Source organism: Eptatretus burgeri, chromosome 4 (assembly GCF_056783735.1).
Source record: "Eptatretus burgeri isolate ZD-2024b chromosome 4, Ebu_testis_v1, whole genome shotgun sequence".
NCBI lineage: Eukaryota > Metazoa > Chordata > Myxini > Myxiniformes > Myxinidae > Eptatretus > Eptatretus burgeri.
In genome coordinates this window covers 3103233-3109910 of record NC_140964.1, presented here as the reverse complement: position 1 = coordinate 3109910, position 6678 = coordinate 3103233, and the positions used below count along the sequence as shown (strand labels likewise).

The following is a 6678-nucleotide window of genomic DNA, read 5'->3' as shown; positions in this document are numbered from 1 at the left end:
CCACCCCCTGCCAGGCACTGTCCACGAGGCCCGCGGGTTGCGGGGCCATCGCCGCTCCGCGTCTCATCACCAGACGGGTAGGCCCGACCCGGTCTCGGCCTCAGGCCGCCTCATTCTTGAGGTATTTCTTTTCCTTGGTTTTGGGTATGTGTTGTCGGCGCCGTCTGTGAAGTAGAATTGTATAAGTGTTGCCGTGTGCTCGGTAGTCGGTATTAGCTCTGCACTGTGTTTTCGCTTTTATATTTGCTTTTTGTGTAAATGGAATTGTGTTTTCTTTTTTTTGTGTGCTTTTGGTGGAATTGAATTTGTGTGCTTCCCGTGTGCCGCGAATAAATGTGCTTTATTGTTGAACTGTTCTCCCGCTTCGCTTCGTCTTTTCCTCCATTGAATCCCCATCTTGCTTCACGTAAAGGGTTGGTAGTGGGCTGAATACGCCCGATAATTAATCGAACCGTCGAGGTCGACGATAACACCGCTCGGTTATTCTGATAGTACGGAACGGGTCGCTTAAGTGGCCCGTGTCCGAAGTCGACCTGCGGCGAGGTGCGATCGCCCGGTCTACCCTCCGCGTGGGTACTTAGGTAGGTCGAATTTGGCGAGCAACCCTATCCCACGCGGGGGCTGATTGGCTCGATCGCGGTGAGACCGAAAGGTCCACCCGTGACTGGTTCCCGGCGTTAGTCCGAGAGGGTCACGACTGGATTGTCCGTCCGGTGGGCGACGTGCCGCGATTCGAGTTACGTGGCCGTCAGCACGCCGGCGGGCGCGAATCCGCAACAATATATATACATATATATATATATATATATATATATATATATATATATATATATATATATATATATATATATACATATATATTGTTACGAATTTGGAAGCTTTCTGCACACAACAGCCAGGTCCTAAAGATCAGTTATATCGGTAAGTATGTGTTTCGAGGAAGGGTCCCGTCATATGTTTAATGGGTGATTAAGTGTACGTGCGCTGCGCAGTTATTTTCTTAGCTCGAGAATTTATATCTACAAAAATAACACTATGGACCATTCTCCGCACGATGGCGTGTCGAACACGCATGTGGGCGGAGTTCCCTCAGTCACGAAGTTCTGACTCCACGCTTCGGCCAATCGGAAGGATGCGAGTGCGTTTGCCGCCTTTCAGCCAATGGGCGCAAAGCCAGCTCCAAGAGAAGCAGAGTCTCTTTGGGGGGCGGGGGATCGAGACACCCCGACACGCCCCCAGACCAATCACGGGGAGAAGACCGATTTCCCCCGCCGAATGAGGGGTGCGGTGATGTGATACATGTTCCCCCCCCCCCCGACCCCAGGGTAGAAGAAATAGACGGGACGGCGCAGTCATCTCGTGGCTGGTCTCGTCTTGTCGCAGTGATCCCTCGCCTCGTCATTATTCGAGCTGGTTGGCGTCCGCGGCTGAATCCTTGGTCCCACGGTGCCTGGTATATCGGCGTGGGTTCGAGTCCCGCCACCGAACAAGATAAACATTACCGCACGAGGCGGGCAGGTGCAAGAACAGGCTCTTCCCTCAGCTCATCTTCCCTCCCGAGCTGAAGGGCACAATAAAGAGCAACCGGCTCCATCTAGTGTGTGTGTGTGTGTATGTATGTGTGTGTGTGTGTGTGTGTGTGTGTGTGTGCGTGCGTGCGTGCGTGCGTGCGTGCGTGCGTGCGTGCGTGCGTGCGTGCGTGCGTGCGTCACCAGTCCGATAAGTAGACACTGCTTAAGTATCTCGCCTTGTACATTGACTGCATATTCGTGAAAACTCTGCTCTGCGTTCCCCTCCCCAATTATTGTTGTTAATATATTCCCCTCTTGCTGAATGTACCAGCTCCTTTTTTGTCATTTCTGCCATTGGTTTGCCATGGTGTGCATTTGGGATTAGGAAGGCCGTTGCCGTAGTTGTACATTTGGACCGACGGGCCTCGGTAACCATCTGCTCGGGTTACACACGGTTCGATCATGGTAACGGCTCGTTCCGCTCGAGGCCTGCCGAGAGTGTGAATTCCCCAGTAAGCTTTGCCGCGTGGGTGCTTAGGTATATTGAAGTTGGCAATTAACCCTACTCCACGCAGTCGAATTATTGGCGATTCATGGTCCTGAAAGGGACCCGTACCTTCGGAATTATCCGAGGGTCACGACCTAAATTCCGGTGTGTTCGGTGGAGCCGACTCTACTGCTCCCCCTGGTGGTCATGCTCGCCACCGAGACCTGGCCCCACAACAGTGTGTGTGTGTGTGTGTGTGTGTGTGTGTGTGTGTGTGTGTGTGTGTGTGTGTGTGTGTGTGTGTGTGTGTGTGTGTGTGTGTGTGTGTGTGTGTGTGTGTGTGTGTGTGTGTGTGTGTGTGTGTATATATATATATATATATTATCGAGACCCGTGCACATGCACGGGATAGCAGTACAACATAGCTGGTAACAGAAGACAGACCGTACATGGGGAATGACAAAAATACGCATTGTGCAAAATGCAAGTGGTACTATGGAACGCCAAGACTTCCCAAACATTGTCGGCATGTCCGCTAAGTGCCACAGCAATTTCATAGGGATCGTGTGACGGCGAGCCGAGTTTTTAGTGTGCAAGCTTGGTATTATAATAGAGAGATAGATACATATATATATATATATATATATATATATATATATATATATATATATATATATATATATATATATATATATATATGTGTATAGGTGCTACACGATACACATTTACATAGAGAATTTGTGTCCACTCCCCCTCACTCCAGCAAGACCACCGGTAAAGATAAAAACACCCCAATACATTAATTATGGTTATGCTGTCCTTTGGAGCAAGTCTGGATGTAATTGGGCCAGAACTGATGGAGGAGTAGTGCGACAAACAAACAAACCCATAAACACTGGTCTGTGAATTATTGTAAGGATTAACACTTAAGCTTTGTTTATATATTCCTATTTATTGTATATTTTGTTTTGTTGCACATCCTTTTTACCTCATTATAATCTCTTAATTGTTGGCAGCAAAATAGTCAGTTATTTCTATTTTCCCCTGATGCAGGTTTTCTCCAATGTAGTGGTTTCACCTTTTGGATTCTACTTGTTTTTGTATGCATAGTCAATGCCCATGGAAGAGCTCGATCACAGAACGGATCAGGATGCAACATAGCAAAAGGAACAGCAGAAGAAGAAAGGGAGAATGTCCAACAAGTCCGAGGGAGAAAATAGACCGAGACAGACAAGCAAGGGATGTGGGTAAGAACGAGTGGTAGGGGAGAATGCAGAGTAGGTGGACAAGATGGGTACAGATGCAAAATTTGGGAGAGGTGGGGAGCTGTTCAACGTGAAGAAAATATCATGGTTTTTGATGGGGGGGGGGGTGATGTGAAATGGTGTGAACAGCTGTCTTGAAGACCTCGAGGGAAGAATGATATTGAAGAGAATATGGAAGTTGGTTCCACAGGCAGGAAAAAAAGGGGAACAAATGAGTGGAGGTGAGCAGTGGTTCTGGATTTTGGTAGGAGAGAGCAGACAGTGCAAGAACAGAAAGGAGGCATAAGAAGACAGAGACCATGGCCCTGTCGGCATGGGAAATTAATTGGCCTGTAGATAGCTTCATCACCTGAGATTCGAATGATCTTAAAGACCTTGATTTGCAGAGCATCAAGCTGAGCAATGTGTAAGGCAGGGGCACCAGCCCAGAGGGGAGAGCAGTATTCCATCAAGCTGTGGAGATGAACAAGATTGAAGAGAGTGTGGAAGTTGGTTCCACAGTTGGGGAAAAAGAGGAACAAATGAGTGTAGGTGAGCACTGATTCTGGATCTTGGTAGTTTCACTATGAGGGGTTGCTGGTAGACCACATGCATCCTGCAGATACCTTGGATGGGGAGTAGGAGAGGGACAAAGCATGGAGAGAGTAGACAGTGCAAGACCAGAAATGAGGCATAAGAAGACAGAGAGACCACCGACCTGTCGGCAATGGTGAATTGATAGGCCGATAGACGCATCTTCATCGCTTGAGATTCCAATGATCTTGAAGGCCTTTGTTTCCAGAGTGTCTCGCTGAGCAATGTGTTAGGCAGGAGCGCCAGCCCAGAAGGGAGAGCAGGGTTCCATCAAGCTGCAGATCAAAGCCTTGTATGTGGATAGGAGCTCAGGTGCACAAAGGAAGAACCTTGCATGATAGAGGATGCCCAGTCAGTGTTTGGCTTTGAAGTCCAACTTTGAAATGTGGCTTGCCCAAAAGAGATCATGGCTGAGAGTGAGACCCAAGAGTTTGAGTGACAACTTCTTTCGGTACAGTCCTTTCAGAGAGAGAGAGAGACAGACAGAGAGAGACAGAGGCAGGATTCCTCAGGGTTAAAAGACATATTCCAAGTGTTTGACCAGTTTGTGATTTTGTCAAGGTCTGAAGAGAGGGAAGAGGCTGCTGCCTGTCTGTCAAGGATGAGAGATGTCAGATAGAGAGTGGACTCATCAGCAAAAAGATAAAGAGGATTTTCCAGAGAGTAGGAGAGATCATTGATGAAGATTAGGAATAGAACTGGATCCAGAAAATTGCTTTGGGCCACTTCAGCCTCGACATGGAGAGGAGAAGAAAGGATCCCGTTGAGAGCCACACGTTGGCTCCGAGAGTGGAGGATGTTGAATAATGAACAATTTTTTCTAGGATATATAAAAGCCTTCTTTAAATAATCAATTCCTGACTTTTCTTCTGCTGCATTATTATTGTTTGTCATCTTCCCACATGCTTATCAATAACTTTTTCCTCCTGATGTTTGAATCTGTGTTGATGCAACATCTATTTGCGACAAGACACAAAACTCAGGGAGGGTTCTTGCATCCCAGAGCACACGATCCTTTCAGATGGCTCAAAAAGTTATTCCAGGTATTAACACCGGTGTTAAAAATTTACAAGGTGTCTTTCAAAAGGAGCAAGCCATTGTGTGCTGGTATGCTGGCCAAATTTCCAACACGACATAATCCCTTTGAAACGAATCCTCGTTTAAATGAATCTTTAGTAATTGACAGGAAAAAAGTGGAAACTAAAATAATAATATTTTAAAATATATTTTATTGTCATATTTTGTGATCTTTTTGTCGAATTTGTCAAAAACATTAATCATTTTGTGTCTGCTCTTTACATCAAGCAATTGAAGCAGTGGTGAAAGCACATATTGCATTGTATTTTATTTTGTTTTGGAAACTTAAACAACAACACCTCCTCCTTTCACAAAAAAAAAAATTCTAATGGTATTTACAACATTTATCTGGTATTTCATAAAACTTTCCTTCCAATTTCCTTCTATTTGTCTGTCTGTCTCACTGTTAAAATGAATGATGAAATTACTTTTGGGTTCGTGTAGTTTAACCCTTCTTTGACATGCCACAGCAAAAGCCAACAACAATCAAAATCCCCAGCCCTGACACAGGCAGGATACATTATTAAAAAGGTCAATATAAACAGAAGAAGACCAGCCAGACACAGTACAGCACCGACAGGAAGATTTCCTCCATCGATCACTCAAAATGCCATCCCCACCTCGTTACCCGCACACCTTCACCAATCCCATCCCCTCCCACCATCTCCCCAACCCCTTCCACTCCCAGTCCAGCTGTCTGAAAAAGCCTCAAAGTGATAACAAGCGTTCGCAGTCACACCTTGTATCTTAACAAGTGCTAGTTTCAGATTTTGCACCAAAATCCTGAGTCATGTAAATTAACAGCAGGACGCAACTCTTGCAGTTATCTTCAAGACGAGATTGTGGAAGTAAAGGAACAAACGGTTTTTTTTTTACCTTTACCTGTACTTGTACAACATACATTTTTCCAGCCAATCGAGAAACCTTTCCTGCATTTTTTTTTAACATTCCCTACATTAATTCCTGAAGGTGCGGCTCGATGCTACCCTCGGCTTTATCTCCTGGCCTTTTGCTGGCTTTCTGGCCTGATGTTTTCAAAATGAACAGTCGATGTAGAACACATCATCACCACGTGTCCTCCTTTGGGAATGTCCAACTTCTGTGATAGAAAAGACCAAACCAGACAATCTCATGGGGTCTATTCACAGTACTGCATCATAATGATTGCCATTTCACCCGCTGCTGTGCTAGTTGTGTCCAAGCTGTCATTAGCTGGGCGTGTTTTCACCAAATAGGCTTGTAGGAAAGGGGGCTTTCCACTACACTTCGGATGGAGTGATCAGCTTGACTACATAGATTCCTCCTTCAACCAGCATATTTACATGGCAGCTGGTCACGTGATGCTTTTGAGGGTTGGTAAGGCAGAGACGTGTGTGTGCGTGCGCGTGTGCATGCATACACTCACATGCACATCTGCACTTTAGACAGAGGAGGAGATGCGGGTGATAGAGCGATGTGTAGGTGGACTGAGAACGCTTCAGGCAGAGGGAATTCTCTGCAGATTAATCCTGTTTGTACTGTACAGCAGTACAGGGTTATACTTTAAAATAATGGTTGAACTCACTTTTATTCCAGAAGGAACTTACACGAAATCAGATATAAAAGTACAGCTGAAAAAATATAATAAAATCAGGCTTACTCCAAGCTTTCAAGCAGTGTTTCTGTTTTGTATCCCCCCCCCCTCCACCTCCACCTCCCCACACTCCTTCCTCCCTTCCCCAAAATGCACCCAACCTGAGAGTGTGTTCTCTCTGTCTCTCTCTGT

The 6678-nt window shown here is 45.9% G+C and overlaps 1 long non-coding RNA gene across 1 annotated transcript in view; it reads right to left on the bottom strand.

Annotated features, from left to right (window-relative positions):
• Positions 1–6664: 6664 nt before the first annotated feature.
• LOC147027346 (uncharacterized) overlaps positions 6665–6678 on the bottom strand; it is a 14188-nt gene continuing 14174 nt past the window's right edge. The window contains exon 4 of the long non-coding RNA XR_015056871.1: positions 6665–6678. This exon is cut by the window's right edge and continues 896 nt beyond it. This is a non-coding gene — a long non-coding RNA (uncharacterized LOC147027346).